Source organism: Heloderma suspectum, chromosome 4 (assembly GCF_057233095.1).
Source record: "Heloderma suspectum isolate Gila_16-S chromosome 4, 16-S_ref, whole genome shotgun sequence".
NCBI classification, from domain to species: domain Eukaryota; kingdom Metazoa; phylum Chordata; class Lepidosauria; order Squamata; family Helodermatidae; genus Heloderma; species Heloderma suspectum.
The window spans coordinates 303,496,899-303,516,028 of NC_139461.1; the positions used below are offsets into that span (position 1 = coordinate 303,496,899).

Genomic DNA, 19,130 nt, shown 5'->3' on the forward strand with positions numbered 1-19,130 from the left:
GAATGCATCAGGCAGAATCAAAAGGGGGAAATGGATGAGAGGATGCCCCCCATTCCACTCTTTTATTGTTCTTCTGGTTTGCCCTGCCATAGATTCCACTCCTCCTGACTCCCTAAGAGAATTTCTAAAATTAATTCTGGAATTGTAGCCACCATTATTTTCTGCAGCTTTAGCTTCTTTGGCTCATCTACAATTTTTCTCCTCCATGTGTGCATTGACAAAACACTGCAGAAAACCATCTTCATGTGATGGAACACATATCATCACATCAAGGTTCTTCCTGTGCATTGTTTTACTAATGCATAAATATGGTCCTGTGCACTGACAAAAAAATTACTAACATGAATTATGGAAATGGAGTATGCGAAGTTTGCAACAATCACTTCCATTCATTTGAATCTCCCTTAACTGTCCCATTCTGTGGCCCCTTGAGATTCACAGGGAAGCTGGTGGCAAGATCAAGGCAGGAAAGCAGATCAAAGCAAGAAGAAAGCAGGACTTTGGGTAGCTCCAAGTGGGTCCTGCAGGCTGGAACTGTCCCCTACTAGGACATTAGGAAGATGTTCCCTCAGCAGGGAGCTAAAGCTAACTAAAGCCTCATGTAGGCTGTCAAGCCAGTTCCACACCTCTTGGAGGAGCTGACTGAATTGTTAAAGAGTCCTTTCCTGATTGTGTGGCCTGGGACTTCAGTGAGACTTCAGCCAGAGGATAATGGCAGGGCTGAGTCCTCTCATCAGGAACGCCCTGAATAAGGCACTGGCTGACCTCACTGGCTGACCTAACCCTCAGGAAGTAGCCTGTGGTTCATCCTCACCAGGATGCAGGCTGGAAGGCCCAAGGGCTGGCGGTCATGACACTAACACACATTAATGTTGCACAAATGTGCTTGAAAGAAAGAAAGAAAGAAAGAAAGAAAGAAAGAACGAACGAACACTGGAAAAAGCTAACCTTGTACATTTGGCCTAAGGGTTTTTTTTGTTTTACTGCCCATCTAAAACCCATCTTGCTGCAGGGAGTTGCCATTTTTAAAATGGCAACTCCCTGCAGCCAGAGGCGGCGTGTGTCCTGTGGGCTCAGGAGCTGGCGATGGATGGTGGCGATGATGGCAGCAAAGATGGCGGTGGCAGCGGCAGCAACAATGGCGATAGCAGTGGCAGGGGTGACAATGGCTATGATGGTGGCAGCAGCAGTGGTGGCAGTGACAATGACGATGGTGACTCCCCCTCCCCAGAATGTGATGGCTGCTGGCATGAGTCCTGAGGACCCAAGTAAGGAGCTAGGGGCTTGTGCAGCATGGCAGGGGTGTCGGGGGGGGGGGCAAAGTGGGATTCAGCCATCTGAATCCCACTTCAGTGTGGGGGCCAAGGTGAGCCAGGGCCCTTGAATCAGCCCAAAACAAATCAGGCCTGCCTCGGAAGCCCCAGAGTGGCCTCCATCTCAGATTGCGGGGGCATGCACAGCCCTAAAAAAAAAAAAAAAAGCTTCCTCTGTTGATGTCGGCGTCTCTGACTTCTATTAAAGGGAGAGAAGCAGGACATACCACTTTTTTTCTGGACAGCTGGCAACTCTGTTTATTGCTGCTCTAGTTGCAGGTTTCTGCTCTTAGGTTTTCTGTGTGAGCTGACTGGGCATTTAAAGATGCACAACGTGTATTTCACATTCCTCAGTAGAGAAAACCATGTCTCATTCCCATCAGGAATTTCAGGATGAAATGAAGACTCCGTTTCTTTTATTTTCAGTGATCTATTTTTATCAAAAATGCACCAATTATGCTGAAAATAGGCACCAGATGTACTTCCAAAGCTAGCAAAATAAAACTGAGTTAAAGCAATATAATTCTTTTTTTAAAAAGGAAAAAAAATACCAGCCTTCCTGTCTCCCTTCCACTCCGTAACCTCAGGGTTGTTTTATGTGTTTAAGTGGTAAATCAGAGTTTAAGTTGAAAGATGGTAAATAATTACAGGCAAGATCTGGGCTTCTTGTCATTAGAAGTAAGCGGATTATTTTACAATTCCATAAAAATAATGGGGCTGTGCACCACTTCGGCCTGAGGCCCAAACCCCGAGTCAAAGCGAGCTGCTTCAGGTCACTTTATGCCCCTTGCAAGGTGAAGCGGAGGGGCACAAAGTGACCTGGAGTGGGTCGGGGGCTCTCCGAAGCACTCGGAGTGCTTTGGAGGCTCGGCACCCCCAGCCCAGCCATGACAGGTCCTTACCTGAGCCTCCACCACCTCTTCTGCCACCTTCTCCGCTAGCATCACCGTCCTCACCGCCGCTGCTGTTGCCGCCTCCATCGCTGCTGCTGCCGCCATCATCCTTACCGCCACCTCTGCCACCGCCATCCTCGCTGTCCTAGCCGCTGCCACCACCATCGCCATCACTGCCGTCACCATCACCATTGCTGCCACCGCCATCCTCGCCCCTGCCACCGTCCTCGATGCCGTCCTCGCCACCACCAACTTCTGAGGCCTGGATGCATGCGGCGACTCTTACTGCAGGGAGTCACCATTTTTAAGATGGCGACTTCCAGGAAGTTCCAGGAGGCTGCCGTTTTAAAAATGGCAACTCTCTGCAGTAAGAGTCGCCACGCGCATGTCTAGGCCTCAGGAGTGGGTGGAGGCAAGGGTGGCGGCAGAGAATGCGGCGGCGAGGGCATCGGTGGCGGTGGGGGCATCGGCAGCAGCAATGGCAAGGAAGGTGATGGCAGCGGAGGAGATAGCAGAGGCAGCGGCGAGGGCGGTGGTGGCGGAGAAGGTGGAGGAAGCAGCAAGGTAAGGGCTTGCACGGGGGTGTTGAGGGGACCCGAAGCGGGGTTCGACATCAGAATCCCACTTCGGGTTTGGGGCCGAGTTGGGTCGGAGCCCCCCTGAATCTGCCCAAGCTGAATTGGGCCCATCTCTGAAGACATGAAGCAGCTTCCGAGTCGGATCGGGGGGTCCCTGCACAGCCCTAAAAAAACCCACAGTGTCCTGTAAATGAACCAAGCTAGTTGGCAAAGGACTTCCTAAATATTTGTGATTCTTTGTTATCTCAGGCTAATAATGATGTGGTAGCGATCTCTGAATCTTTTTTTTTTTAATGGTATTAATTTCCATAAACTCTAATCCATATACAGTTGGCCTTATGAAGATTTCACTACATAAACTTGCACATACTGTACGTTAAGTATAGCCAGAGTAGCGGAGAGAGCAACCCTATGTGGATTGATGGTCACCTCACCCCCAGGGTGACTGCCTATCACTGCAGGGTAGGAGGAGTGGTGAGGAGCGGGTCTCTTCCGTATTCCCGCTGCCCTGCTTTCATAGCTAGACAGCCAATTTCAGCTGTTGTACCTGCACTTCCGGACTCCCCACTCCACCCCACCCCCAGGAATGCCGTTTTCCTCACTCCGCGCCGCTCTTACGAGTGCGAAGCGCAGGGCCAATCCGTGCTGCCTACGAGGTGGCATGGGAGGGGGTGGAGGTCAGTTCTCAGGGAACCAACCTCAGAGCATGGGCTTCGAGGTCGGTTCCCAGGAACTGACCAATCCTATTGCCATCTAGCTGCTGACTAGTGGCCATAGGATTGTGCCCTAATTTACCTGGTCTGTACCTATTCCAATAATCAGTAAGAGTCTGGGGGGGGGGATCAGTCTGTACTGCATTCATATTCCCATCCACAGCAATGTGTAACTGATAATTTTATTCAATAGCACAATAGTCCATATCTTCTTTTTCCATCGATGAAGTAACTGTATACAAGATGTTCTCGTTGCGTGTAATGGAGTGGGTAAAAGATTGCATGTACTGCTCTGCCTTGCTGCAAGATAATTATGTCTCCATGCGTTGTTCCTAATAAAAAATTTAAAGGGGCTGTTTATCATCCAATCTGCCTCTGCCGAGTGCTAACCTGAGAGCAGGACCTACTGGGGGTATGGAAACGTGGGTAGGTACTCAGTCTTTGGAAGCCACAGGCAATGAGGGGATGTCATATAAATGGCCATCCCAACTAGGGATGTATCGATTTTGTAAAATCTGTTCTGTTAGCATTTTGCAGATTGTTAGGTGCCTTTCATTCCATCGTCTGTTCATTGGTGGAATCGCATTTTTTCCAATTCCCTGCAAGTTCACATTTGCATGAATTCACACTTGTGAAAATATGGAAATTCCCTACATGAATTTCATGCTTTAGCCTATTCAGCAAATGTTCAGCAAATGTTCAGCAAATGTTCAGCCAGTGGTTTTTTTAAATGTATTTTTCTACAACTAAATTTGGGTAATTCTGGAAAATAAAAAAAAAAAACTGGTCCGCAAGCCCACAGAACCCACGTGACTTGGGGAAAGCGGCATCTGCAGCTTGGATTGATGGAAATCCAAACTGATTTGATTCCGTTGCAGGTTTCTCTGACATCTCTAATCCCAATCCTTGCCCAGGCTGAGAGCTGAAACTCATGATCAGCAACTGGTTTGGGGATGAACAGGACTCACTCATTCTCTTTCTCAACTGGTTTAGAGATTTTTCTGCTTCAGCATTCTGTTCAGCTAGTCTGCTGTGAATTTATTTTCAGCTCATTCCTTGTTAAGATTGCTTGTTAATACCCCAGGAAGGATTGCAGGTGGGCCAGAAATGGACAGCAGCTGCTACCTCATCTTGCTCATTCAGCTGTCTCTCTCATGCAGTGGAGGGGACTGGGTCCAGCAAAGCCATCCAAAGAAAAAGCGAGTGAACAAAAATGCTACAATGCCAAAGAGAAGGTTGCATTGCAGGAATGGGAAAACTCTGCTCAGTGGAGTTTGGAACTGTCTCAGTATGTTAACTGGGGATGGCGGAGAAATCCGCCACAGACTCCAATGAGGATCTGGCCCCACGGAGTCCGCAGCAGAACGGAATGCTCCCCCCCCGCCACCCCACGAAGGCTGGTCGGGACAGACCCTACCTGGCAGCAGCCAGTCCGGGTCTGTCATCTTCGTTCCGCAGCCATCCACTGCTGGGCTGCAGATGCAAATGGCGTCCGCTACACCATTTGCGTCCCTGCTCCTCGCCGTGATAGACTATGTAAATATTTACGTAACCTATCATGGCCAAGGGCAGGGACGCAAAGGGGAGGATTCTGGGGGGAGGGACGAATTGCCTCCCCCCCCCCACAGACCCCTTCAGCGGACAGGTAAGTAGGTTTCGTACACCCCTAATTTTAAGTGAACTTAGCAACCATCATGGGAATGTTTGAAGAACCTATCAAGAGAACCAATTGACCCTAACAGAGAAGATACCTTATGAAAGTCTGCTTGGTCAGGAGGTCTTGGTAGAGAGTTCAGTGATCAACAAGACTTTCATCAAGAGTAAGCTCTTAACTTGAAATAATTGTTACACATTTGCCTACAGAGGTCCTGGCTTTGTAGCCCACATGTTTCACAGTGATCAGAGAGGAGAATGTAGCTCAGTAGCAGAGCACATGCTTTGCATGCGGAAGGTCCCAGATTCAATCCCTGGCATCTCCAACTCAAGGGATCAGATAGGAGGTGATAGGAAGCTTGTGGGCATCCCAGAAGCACTGAGCTGGCCACTATGCAAAACAGGTCTGCTGGACTGGATGGGCCTTTGATCTGAGCAAAGCAAAGCTCTTGTTATATACTTACAAATAGGACCTGCAACAAAATGTTGCATTGTGGAGCACACCTGCTCAATGTTCCAGCCAGCCACCTATGCCCTCCTCCAGGATACGCCATTTCATGCTCTCCTCCACTCTCCAGTTTTCCGTTTTTCTTTTCCAATCAACACTCAACATTCTGTGGCTAGTGAGCATGCTCAGTCTTCCTTGCACTGGTTTGAGGGAGGGTTGCCTCTTTAGCTTTTCTCTCTTTTTTTTAAGAAAAAGATTTCTTGTACTTCTACAAACCTTGGAATTCACAAAGCATGCTGACAACTCCCTCTTGTTTCTCAGTGGCCCCAATTTGGCTCCAGTCCTGTTGGCACTCATCACCTGAGTTCAGTATTAGAGGGAGTGATTGTATTGCACTTGTGATGGTGAAGCCTCTGACCCTGATTGGTTGAGCTGGCATAATGGCGTGGAAATGTTATTCATAAACATTCCAGCTACTCAGGGAAAGTTCATTTTTAATTTCTGTCCATATGTAGGGTAGAGGTATTTTATATTAATTGATGGAGTTCCCAAATGTTCGCAAAACACTCAGTAGCTTGTGCCTGGAAGGTAGAAAAGACTGCTGGCTTCAGTCCAGCATTGCTTATTCTGGTATTCCCTCCTCCTTTGCCTTGAAATGCATTATTATATCTCAGCACAAGCACTAATGAGAACTTTCCTTTCCTTTAGAACTGAAATTAACTAAAATGTCTGCTATTAATTGGACTTATTATTGTAATATAACAATATGCCATTTGAATGGGACTCTTTTTTTTTTTTAGAATTAGAGAGTTGAAAATTGAAGGGGCCCATAAATAAATAGTGTTTTATTTGGTATTAGCTTCTGCTGTCATAGCCCATATCTGAAGGCTACTAAAACCTCAGGTGGGAGAGGGGGATAAAGCTCAAGGGGGTTATTGGATTGCTGATTTAGGGACCAATCCTATTGTTGCTAGTCAGCAGCTAGATGGCCATAGGATATGTGGGTTTCTGGGAACTGACCTCGGAGCCCACGCTCCAAGGTTCGTTCCCAGAGAACCGACCTCCCCTCTGCTTCTGCGCTGCCTCACAGGCAGCACGGAATGGCCCTGCACTCCAAGCTCAGAAGAAGAGCACAGAGCAGCCAAAACAGGGTGTTCCAGGGCAGGGAAGGCGGAAATGCTGGTATGACACAACCTATGTGTCATCCAGCAGCCTCCTCCCCAGCTCCACCTTCCTGTGGCTAGACAGCCGAAATTGGCTGTCTAGCTGCCAATGCAAGGCAGAAGAAGCATGGGGGGAATGATCCCCTCCATGCTTCTCCTGCCCTGCATTGGATAGGCGGTCGCCTTCGAGTTCAGAGGTGGCCTCCTATCCTCATAGGATTGCACCCTTAATTGCATCGAGAATTTCACACATTACTTGTATGCGGGGAGGGGGGTTCTTTCTTAAACCAATTCTCCAAAATCAAAATTATTCTTCAACATTCAAATTGAGATTCTACCATGGGTGGTGTGTTGCCTGAAATCATCTTCGGACACATGTAACAAATGAGGAAGCATTACATTAAAAAGAAAGAAATAGATGGACTTAATCATAACAATTGCATATCTGAAGCTGAACTTATTCATCTTTACAATGACTCTGCAAGCTTATTTGCATTTTACAGATCAGATAAAGAGGCTGAAGCTCACCCAAGATAGTTCCTAAGTAAGAATGGATTCGAATCCAGGATACCCTGGTCCCAAACCAACCGCCTATCCAATACCCCAAACAAAATCTCAGATATGGCTGATATGTGGATGCATTTTACACTCAATGGCTATAAGTCATGATGGCTATATGCTACCTCCAGAAGCATGCTACCTCTGAATTACCAGTTGCTGGGAAGCAACAACAGAAAAGGACTATTGCATTGTCCTAATGGCCAGCTTGTAGGCTTCCTCAAGGCATCTGGTTGGCCACTGTGGGGGACAGAATGCTAGACTAGATAGGTTTGATCCAGCAAGGTTCTTCCTACATTCTTAAGAACATAAGAGCCCTGCTGGATCTGACCAAGGGTCCATGTAGTCCAGCATTCTGTTCACACAGTGGCTGACCAGTTGCCCACGGGAAACCCACAAGCAGGACATGAGTGCAACAGCACCCTCCTACCCGTGTTCCCCAGTACATAGGCAAACTGCCTCTGGCACTGGAGTTAGCATATATATAATTTAGTCAGCAGGATGAGCATCCTTTGATAGCCTCATCCTCCATGAATTTGTCCAATCCCCTTTTAAAGCTATCCAAACTGGTGGCCATCACTACGTCATGTGGAAGCAAATTCCATAGTTTAACCATGCGCTGTGTGAAGAACTCCTTCCTTTTATCCTGAATTTCCTATTAATCAGCTTCATAGGATGACCCCAGGTTCTAGTATTATGATATGCACAATGCACAACCTGTGGCCCTCCAAGGCCTTTACTGTCCTCCCCATGGGTGCCCTGATTCCCCCACCAAATCCTTCCCAATTCCCCAGAACCTGTAGTCTCCACTCCCTCCTCCAGTGAGCCATATACATATTTCTCTTTCCCCGCTGCTCCTAGCAGTGAGGGAAGAGCAATCTGTATGTATCTGGACTGCTGGTGTGAGTGTTTATCAGTGTGTGCGTACACATGTGTGCATCCCTTGACACACGTGCACACACCCAAGCCAGTATCCCAAGTGGCTCTTGGGGCCAAAAAGATTGTGCACCCCTCAATTAAAGGAACTGAATTAACCACCCAGCAGAGAAAATGAAAGAAAGAAGCAAACAATTCAGAAAAAAAAGTCACAAATAAATCTAATTACATTCAGGCCAGAACTATATTAAAATGAAAGCTGGATATTTAATTCTCTCCTCCTCCTGCATAATATCTCAGGCAACTGACTTGTGTCCTATCACTTCATTGTGATGCATTTTCCTGCCTGACAGCATTGGCTGTCACAGATGCTGGGACATTGAGTTTGCCAGTTAATCATGACTCAAAATCCCATACCATGTTGGCACTGGAGAATGCTGTAGGCTGGACATATAATCATGCATTAGATGGGCAAAAAATGGCTATTTGTGCCTAGTTGGACCATTGATGGGCCACTGGAGAGCTTTCATTTCATCCAATCTGATTTACATTCTTAAGGGTGCAAAGCAGTCAACGAAGTTCATATTTGCTTTTGCAACTGACTAATCTGTTTAATGAAATGAGATCAATTGTAGATCCATAAAATTGAATACAGTTGGAGTCTTGCAAAGTGCCTCAGTGTAGGAAGGAAAGAAGCCCCAGCACCAGCAGTAAAACTAATTAGATTGGGAAATTATCCAATAATGTGAAATTTCAGAAAATCATCAGTCAGGGAAATGAGGTAGAGAGTGTTTCATTAGAAAGTCAATTTGTGTTTTATTGAGACAGATGTTACAGAGGTATGTATGTCACAGGATCATTTCGAATGCTTGATGGCATTTTAACAAATTCCTCACTGAAGCTTGAGCTTATTTCTCTTCCATTTTTGCTGAGGCCCTTGCGGTTTCAAATTTAAATGCAGTTGCCTGAAATTAGACACGCATATGGTTGCATTTTGGTGGCATTGTATTGCTAAGGGTGTTGCCAGAAATAGTTGGCAATGTTCCCTTTACACATGCACCCATTTGCATAGTTGATGATAATGCACATAAGAAAAAATGGCAGACTTTGGCATGGAAATCTACAGTGGCAATAAAAGCAAGGCCCCAAGCCAGAGAAGCATAAGGAGAGATTTGTGGAAATAGTTTAGGATCCCATCCCAGCTTGGGATCCACCAAGCAGCTCACCGGCCATGTATGGTAGCCAATTACTTTCCTGGTTTTGCCACATTCCTGGGATGGCAAAAAAACAGGAAGCTTGTCCAGTACCTGGCCTACCTATAGCTAGGCAGGCTCCATGTCTCAGGAAACCCTCTGCAAAAAAAAAAAAAAAAAGCCACTTGATGCCCCCCTCCTACCTGAGTGGGCTGCTGAAGTATTCTCAAAGTAGTGACGAAGAGCTCCTTTGGTAGCAGCCTCCTGGAAACACCATTTTGCTTGTGGGCATTTTGTGTGTTTGGTGGGGGAATAGCAGCCACAACACAAACATGAATGGTCACCAGTCAGGATCCCATCAGACCTGGACCTCAGGGAGCCCTCCTCTGAGAAGGAGGGGTGGGGCCCATGGAGAATCCCAGTACACAGCTGGGGACCTTGAAAAACCTGCTATAGTCCCAACACAGCCTGAAGTGCTGTCAGGATTGATTCTGAGTGTGTGGAGATAGTTAGCAGTTCAGACTCAGAATGTGAACAGCCAGAACTCGGGGAGGCATCTTCCCGAGCAAGTTCAGATATGGATAGGTGTGCTTTTCAGGATGCTAACACCCAGATGGCTGGGCCTGAAGCCCCCCCCCCTTACCCTCCTCCATGAGGACCCAGGAGGAGGAGGAGGAGGAGAGTGCGGGGTGTGACCTGAGGGATGCTAGAGTGTGGCACAGAGCGAAGAGGGAAAAATGAGAAGCAGAGCTCAGACGTTCGACCCGGTTGGCTATGTGTGAGGTTTGACGTAGGGGAGCATCGCTGGAAGGGAGGAGCATTCCTCCCTAAGTTATTCTAGCCAGCAAGTTCTTGTTTCAAACTGCTGGCAATGTCGTAGCTCTCATTTGGATTCCCTGTAGCCATTCATAAATGTATGAAGCAGATGTATTCCTTTGTAGCCTGAGAGTCTTTGAGGATTTGCATCTGTAATTAACTTGATTGGTAAAGAATTAAAGGTGTGAGACTGAAGCCTCTCTTCTTCTGTGTGTGTGTGTGTGTGCACGCGCATGAGGAAGGATGGGCCAAGGGAACATGACAAGTGCCTTATCTCATGGATGTCTTGCCAGGGACCCCCAATACTCCCTCCAACCATATCCCAAGCCCTGCCTCAATCCTCAATTCTTGCCCTTTGCTCCTCACCCCCGGTGGTTGGAGAAGGCTGGTCTAGGAGTACACATTTGGCTTCCAGGGGCTCTGTCACCACCAGGATCTTCTCAGATGGAAGAGTCTACTTGGGAGGGAGGGAGAAGTCAGAGGAGTTCCAGCTTCAATCAATCTCAGCAGATGACAGGAAGGCGAGAAGCTGGCAGTGAGGGTATAAGACAGTCCATCTCCTCTAAGCCCTTGCTAAGTTAGCAGCTCCCTATTGTGCCCCTATGCCCAAACAGGTGCTGAGACAGTGTCATTTTGCTGTTGTGGTCTTGCAGTGCCTCAGCTTGTGTCTGATGGATCACAACACTCCTCAGGTGTCAGTGTGGCACACTGTGGCATGCCTGCATTTGCCCAAGGATGCTGCATGCTGCTACTGGCCCTTTGTATTTTTTTAAGCAGCTCCCTTCCTCAGCACATCAGAAAGTATCTCTGGAACTTCAGCAGCTTTCAAAAGCCATCTTGAATGCTAATGAAGTGTTGGATCATGAGAACGGAGAACTCCTTTAGCCTTGAAACTCTAGGCATATATGGGCCAGAGTACTGCAGGATGACCAAGCTCGCAAGCAGAGAAAGATCTAGTATAATGGGAAAGTATACGGAGGGAGCAATCTCATGGCCGCTAGTCAGCAGCTAGATGGCCATAGGATATGTGGTTTTCTGGGACCGATCTCAGAGCCTGTGCTCCAAGGTCAGTTCCTGGAGAACCAACCTCCCCCAACTTCCTCGTTGCCTCGGAGGCAGCCAGGACAGCCCCATCCTCTGTTTTCGCAAGAGGAGCGTGGAGTGGCCAAAAAGGGGCGTGTCTGGGGGCGGGGAGGGCGGAAATGCCTGTACAACACATCCAACATGTCATACAGCAGCCTCCTCCCCCGCTCCATCCTCCCGTGGCTGGACAGCCACAATCAGCTGTCTAGCTGAAAAATCAGGGCGGGAGGAGCATGGAGGGAATGATCCCCTTCGTGCGTCTCCTGCCCTGCATTGGAGAGGTGGTCGCCTCCAAGTTCGGAGGCTGCCGCCTTTCCCCATAGGATTGTGCCCTTAATTATTCAAGTGCTATGCATAGCATAAGTACAATGTGCATCCAGTTAGACATCCTAAAATAACTGACTCTTGCCTCCATCCATCTTTTCCAGATACCCCACCAACACAACCCTTTGGCACCCTTGCGGATCTCAAAGCCTTCCCATGGGAAGGCTCTGGCTTTTATACTCCTGCCTCCTCACTGCTAGACTATGAGGTCAGAGGCCCTGTCATCTATTCCAGAGAGCATGACCATGCCTTCTGTGTTGGATGGGTAGTTTTCAGCTGGGTATGGTGACGTCAACAGAGTGTTCCTGCTGTAACCACATGTTGGTTGGTGCCTTGCATGCATTGCTGATACTGGGAAACTGTCAGTGAGCAACATTGCAATGAATATGCAGCAGTGATTTGCAAGGATGCTCTGGGTGTGATTATTATTGATGTTGTTGCATTAGCATTTGTTCCTGTAGCTATTGTATTGCTGTCTATATTGCTTCTAGGAATTCATAGGATCAGGAATGCTTTACATCATTGTTCGCCCTTGTATAACTAGGGATGGGGGAATTTTGCACTATCAAGACACTATAAGAAGAATTTTATTCTTCAAAATTCATGCTTCTTCTCTGAATTTTGCAGTGGAGTCTTGAAAACAAAAAAAAATGTGTTGTTGTTGTTCAGTCGTTAAGTCGTGTCTGACTCTTCGTGACCCCACGGACCACAGCACACCAGGCCCTCCTGTCCTCCGCTCTCTCCCAGAGTGTGCTCAAGTTCATATTCAGTGCATCGGTGATGCTATCAAGCCATCTCATCCTCTGCTGTCCCCTTCTCCTTTTGCCTTCAATCTTTCCCAGCATCAGGGTCTTTTCCAGGGAGTTCTCTCTTCGCATTAGGTGGCCAAAATAGTTGAGCTTCAGCTTCAGGATCTGTCCTTCCAATGAGCACTCAGGGTTGATTTCCTTTAGGATGGACTGATTTGACCTCCTTGCAGTCCAGGGGACTCGTAAGATTCTTCTCCAGCACCACAGTTCGAAAGAATCAATTCTTCGGCACTCAGCCTTCCTTATAGTCCAGCTCTCACAGCCATACATTACTACTGGGAAAACCATAGCTTTGATTAGACGGACCTTTGTTGGCAAGGTGATGTCTCTGCTTCTTACTATGCTGTCTAGGTTTGCCATAGCTTTCCTCCCAAGGAGCAAGCGTCTTTTAATTTCATGGCTACATCTGCGTCTGCAGTGATCTTCGAGCCCAAGAAAATAAAATCTGTCACTGTTTCCATTTCTTCCCCTTCTATATGCCAGGAAGTGATAGGGCCAGATGCCATGATCTTCGTTTTTTTCATGTTGAGTTTCAAACCAGCTTTTGCACTCTCCACTTTCACCTTCAACAAGAGGCTCTTTAGATCCTCTTCGCTTTCTGCCATTAGGGTGGTATCATCTGTGTATCTGAGGTCGTTGATAATTCTCCCTGCAATCTTAATTCCGACCTGTGATTCATCCAACCTGGCGTTTCTCATGATGTACTCTGCATATAAGTACAATAAGCAGGGCAACAATGTGCAGCCTTGTCATACTCCTTTCCCAATGTTGAACCAATTGGTTGTTCCATGTCTGGTTCTTACTGTTGCTTCTTGACTATCGTACAGGTTTCTCAGGAGACAGGTAAGGTGGTCTGGAACCCCCATCTCTTTCAGAATTTGCCACAGTTTGTTGTGATCCACACAATCAAAGGCTTTAGCATAGTCAATGAAGCAGAAATAGACGGTTTTTTGAATTCTCTTGCTTTCTCCATGATCCAGCGAATGTTGGCGATTTGATCTCTAGTTCCTCTGCCTCTTCGAAACCCAGCTTGTACTTCCGGTAGTTCTCGGTTCACATACTACTGAAGCCTAGCTTGTAGGATTTTGAGCATCACCTTGCTGGCATGTGAAATGAGCGCAATTGTACGGTAGTTTGAACACTCTTTGGTGTTGCCCTTCTTTGGAATTGGAATGTAAACTGACCTTTTCCAGTCTTGTGGCCACTGTTGAGTGTCCCAAATTTGTTGGCATATTGAGTGCAGCACTTTAACAGCATCATCTTTTAGGATTTTAAATAGCTCAGCTGGAATACTGTCATCTCCGCTAGCTTTGTTGTTAGTCATGCTTCCTAAGGCCCACTTGACTTCATTCTCGAGGATGTCCGGCTCAAGTTCAGTGACCACACTATCATGGCTATCGGGGATGTTAAGATCTTTCCTGTATAGTTCTTCTGTGTATTCTTGCCACCTCTTCTTCATCTCATCTGCTTCTGTTAGGTCCCTGCCTTCTTTGTCCTTTATCATGCCCGTCTTTGCACAAAACGTTCCCTTGATATCTCCGATTTTCTTGAAGAGATCTCTAGGCTTTCCCATTCTCTTGTTTTCCTCGATTTCTTTGCATTGTTCATTTAAGAAGGCCTTCTTGTCTCTCCTTGCTATTCTCTGGAACTCTGCATTCAGTTGGGTATATCTTCCCCTTTCTCCCTTGCTTTTGGCTTCCCTTCCTTCCTCAGCTACTTGTAAAGCCTCATCAGACAGCCACTTGGCTTTCTTGCATTTCTTTTTCTTTGGGATGGATTGAGTTGCTGCCTCCTGAACAATGTTACGGACCTCTGTCCATAGTTCCTCAGGCACTCTGTCTATCAGGTCTAATCTCTTAAATCTATTCCTCACCTCCACTGTATATTCATAAGGGATATGATTTAGGTCATACCTGAATGGTTTAGTGGTTTTCCCTACATTCTTCAATTTCAGCCGAAATTTTACAACAAGAAGCTCATGATCTGAGCCACAGTCAGCTCCAGGTCTTGTTTTTACTGCCTGTATAGAGCTTCTCCATCTTTAGCTGCAAAGTACATAATCAATCTGGTTTCGATACTGACCATCTGGTGATGTCCATGTGTAGAGTCACCTCTTGTGCTGTTGGAAAAGAGTGTTTGCTATGATCAGCGTGTTCTCTTGGCAAAACTCCATTAGCCTTTGTTCTGCTTCATTTTGTACACCAAGGCCATGCTTGCCTGTTATCTCAATGATTTCTTGACTTCCTACTTTAGCATTCCAATCCCCTATGATGAAGAGGACATCTTTTTTTGGTGTTAGTTCTAGAAGGTGCTGTAGGTCTTCATAGAACCGATCAACCTCAGCTTCTTCGGCCTCAGTGGTTGGGGCATAGACTTGAATTACTGTGATGTTGAATGGTTTGCTTTGGATTCGTACTGAGATCATTCTATCATTTCTGAGATTGTACCCCACTACTGCTTTTCCCACCCTTTTATTGACTATGAGTGCTACTCCATTCCTTCTAAGGGATTCTTGCCCACAGTAGTAGATATGATGGTCACCTGAATTAAATTCGCCCATGCTTGTCCATTTTAGTTCGCTGATTCCCAAGATGTCGATGTTCAGTCTTGCCATCTCATGTTTGACCACCTCCAGCTTACCTTGATTCATTGATCTGACATTCCAAGTTCCTAAACAATGTTCTTTACTGCATCGGACTTTCTTTTCACCACCAGACACATCCACAGCTGAGTGTCCTTTCGGCTTTGGCCCAGCCGCTTCACTCTTTCTGGCGCTACTTGGAAATACCCTCTGCTCTTCCCCAGTAGTATATTGGACACCTTCCGACCTGAGGGGCTCATCTTCCAGCATCATATCTTTTAGCCTTGTGATACGTTCCATGGGGTTTTCTTGGCAAGAATACTGGAGTGGGTTGCCATTTCCTTCTGCAGTGGACCACATTTTGTCAGAACTCTCCGCCATGACCTGTCCATCTTGGGTGGCCCTGCACGGCATAGCTTATGGCTTCACTGAGTTACGCAAGCCCCTTCGCCACAACAAGGCAGTGGTTGTTTTTTAAAAAAAAAAATGCATTGTATTAGGAAAATTGCTTGCAAAATATTTGTATTAAAATTCATACAAAGATGCATGTTTTAGGAGAAATGTGCACAGAAATGCTCATGATTTTCATGCAAACTTTTAAAAATCTTAAAGTTCAGGATGAATCCAATTTAAGACTAGAGAAATTCTTAACGTTTGAGATGAAATGAACATAAGATTGGAAAAAATGAGAAACTGAAATGGAAAGGTTTGTTCATTGCTATGAATAACACTAACAACCACCCAGTGTAGTACTATATCTGTGTAAAAATGGCCTCTTGAACTTCTCCAAACTGTTTGTGGGCAGAGAGAAATTGGGGAGACAATTTCACTGAATTTCTCCAGTGGTGGTAGAAATTCTCAACAGTTCCTCACAGAGAGGGCTCACCATTGGCAGAAGCTGTAGCACGACTTTGTTCCTTTTCTTGTATGGTTTTTTGGGGGGCGGGGGGCTGCCACTGCAAGTGGGAACAGCACCAACTGTGTTGGCAGACTGGTCCCTATTTGGCATCCACGACAACGCAGGTGTGTGGGGAGCCATATTCTGTCTAGCTCCAAGGAAGAGGTGGAGTTAACACTGTGCCAAAATCTGCCTTCCAATTTCCTGAAAGTTTTCTTCCCCCATGAAAGAGGCTTCCATTGTTCTGCCTCACTCTCAGGGTGTTTTATCATAGAATCATAGAATAGTAGGGTTGGAAGGAGCTTACAAGGCCATCGAGTCTAACCCCCTGCTCAATGCAGGAATCCAGGTCAGAGCATCCCTGACAGATGCTCCAGTCTCATCTGGAACGCCTCCAGTGTGGGAGAGCCCACCACCTCCCTGGGTCATTGGTTCCATTGTCATATTGCTCTCACAGTCAGGAAGTTTTTCCTGACGTTCAGCCGGAATCTGGCTTCCTGTCACCTGAGCCCATGATTTTGTGTCCTGCACTCTGGGATGATCGAGAAGTGATCCTGGCCTTCCTCTCTGTGACAACCTTTCAGGTACTTGAAGAGCACTATCCTATCTCCCCTCAAGGCTAAACATGCCCAGTTCTTTCAGTCTCTCCTCATAGGGCTTTGTTTCCAGTCCCCTGATCATCTTTGTTGCCCTCCTCTGAACCCTCTCCAGTTTGTCTGCATCCTTCTTAAAATGTGGTGCCCAGAACTGGACACAGTACTCCTCAGTGCTGAGTAGAGGGGAACTAGTACTTCCCAGGATTTGGAAGCTATGCTTCTATTAATGTAGCCCAAAATAGCATTTGCCTTTTTTGCAGCCACATCACATTGTTGGCTCATATTCAGCTTGTGATCGACAACAATTCCAAGATCCTTCTCGCTTGTAGTGTGGTTGAGCCACGTATCCCCCATCTTGCAACTGTGCATTTGGTTTCTTTTTCCTAGGTGCAGAACTTGGCATTTATCCCTATTAAATGTCATTCTGTTGTTTTCTGCCCAGCGCTCCAGTCTATCCAGATCACTTTGAATTTTGTTTCTGTCTTCCAAAGTATTAGCTATCCCGCCCAATTTTGTGTCATCTGCAAATTTGGTCAGCATTCCCTGTACCTCCTCATCAACGTCATTAATAAAAATATTGAAGAGTGCTGGGCCCAGGACTGAGCCCTGCGGTATCCCACTTGTTACCTCTCCCCAGTTTGAGAAGATCCCATTGATAAGCACTCTTTGAGTCCAATTCTGTAGTCAACTGTGGATCCACCGGATCGTTGTTTCATCTAGCCCACTTTGAGCTAGTTTGCTCACCAGGATATCATGGGGCACTTTGTCGAAAGCTTTGCTGAAGTCGAGGTATATGATGTCTACAGCATTCCCGCGGTCCACAAGGAGGTTACTTGATCAAAAAATGAGATCAGATTCATCTGGCAGGATTTGCTCTTGACAAATCCAATCATTTATTGTTGTGGGGTTTTGGAGCTTACCGAATCACTGCAAGGCAGCCAAGGGTGCTCTGTGTGTGTGTGTTTTCTATTGCATATCTCTCCATTGCTCTGCAGCCTCCCAGGCTGCCTGCACTTCCTGATCTGAAAAAGCCCCATGGGAGGAATCACCTCATGATATCTTCTCCTGGACTTCAGCTGAGGTGTGGGAAGCTAAGGAGGCTACAGGCCGCTGGAGAAGTGATTGTACGATGAAAGACAGGACATTTGTGCACTTTCCTCGGCCATCTCCTAAGTAAGGCAAAACCCAAAACCCACCCTTCAAGAATTTCTGTGGAATGTTCTTCACCATTGAATTTGTTTTCGGAAGCAGTCTCTATCAAATTGAATGAGAATGCCTGGAAAAATGTGGGAGAAATTTTGGGCACAGCACTAAGTGTAAGTAAAGCTTTCAGCTATTCACTCCCTAATATCATTCAGCCAACATAACACAATATAGTCATACAAACAATAGTGGAGAGGGTTTTTTCATTTACAAATAACTTTAATGGAATATTTACCACCCTTAATTTGGCTTTAAGAGATGATCTTCAGCGCTGTGAAAACAAAACCAATTTATTGGATAGATGTCAAAGGAGAGATAGAGGCCTAATATACACAATAAATAAAAATTCATCATGTGCATATATCCCAAAGCCCGTCTTTAGTTGGAGAAAATCAATTTGGAACAATAGAAAATCTCACCAGCTAATTCTTGACTGAATATTTATGACAGGAATAGATTTGCAAATCTCAGATAATTAAAATGGTAAAGTCAGAATAAAGCCCTCCCTATGGAGTATAAGTCTGAAAATATTAATTTTGATTACCTGCAAGGAGGTCAAATCAGTCAATCCTAAAGGAAATCAACCCTGACTGCTCATTGGAAGGACAGATACTGAAATTGAAGCTCAACTATTTTGGCCACCTAATGCGAAGAGAAAACTCCCTGGAAAAGACCCTGATGCTGGGAAAGATTGAAGGCAAAAGGAGAAGGGGACGGCCGAGGATGAGATGGCTAGATAGCCTCACCGATGCAATGAATTTGAATTTGAGCACACTCCGGGAGAGAGCGGAGGACAGGAGGGCCTGGCGTGCTGTGGTCCACAGGGTCACGAAGAGTCGGACACAACTTAACGACTGAACAACAACAGAATATGAGGGAATTAAATATGGAAGTCTCTTGAAAGATCCTGAGCAAAAAAAATGGATGTTGGCCCTCCTCCACTGGTGACTTTTAATCCAAGGCGGTTCCAGTCCTCATATCCTTTGTTGTATCAGAGGCTTCTTCTGAAGTCCCCTGAGTTTTGGGGATAATTTGGGGGATACATGGCTCAACAACACTACAAGTGATAAGGATCTTGGAATTGTTGTCGATCACAAGCTGAATATGAGCCAACAATGTGATGTGGCTGCAAAAAAGGCAAGTGCTCTTTTGGTCTGCATTAATAGAAGCATAACTTCCAAATCCCGGGAAGTACTAGTTTCCCTCTACTCAGCACTGGTTGGGACTCATCTGGAGTACTGTGTCCAGTTCTGGGCACCACATTTTCAGAAGGATGCAGACAAACTGGAGTGGGTTCAGAGGAGGGCAACAAAGATGATCAAGGGACTGGAAACAAAGCCCTATGAAGAGAGACTGAAAGAACTGGGCATGTTTAGCCTTGAGAAGAGAAGACTGAGGGGAGATACGATAGCGCTCTTCACATACTTGAAAA

General features: G+C 46.3%; 1 protein-coding gene and 1 pseudogene across 1 annotated transcript in view; one reads left to right on the forward strand and one right to left on the reverse strand.

Moving 5' to 3' along the window:
- NTSR1 (neurotensin receptor 1) overlaps positions 1-19,130 on the forward strand; it is a 158,309-nt gene that overhangs the window by 55,113 nt on the left and 84,066 nt on the right. The window lies entirely within an intron of this gene.
- LOC146348943 (uncharacterized) overlaps positions 3,319-19,130 on the reverse strand; it is a 63,126-nt pseudogene continuing 47,314 nt past the window's right edge.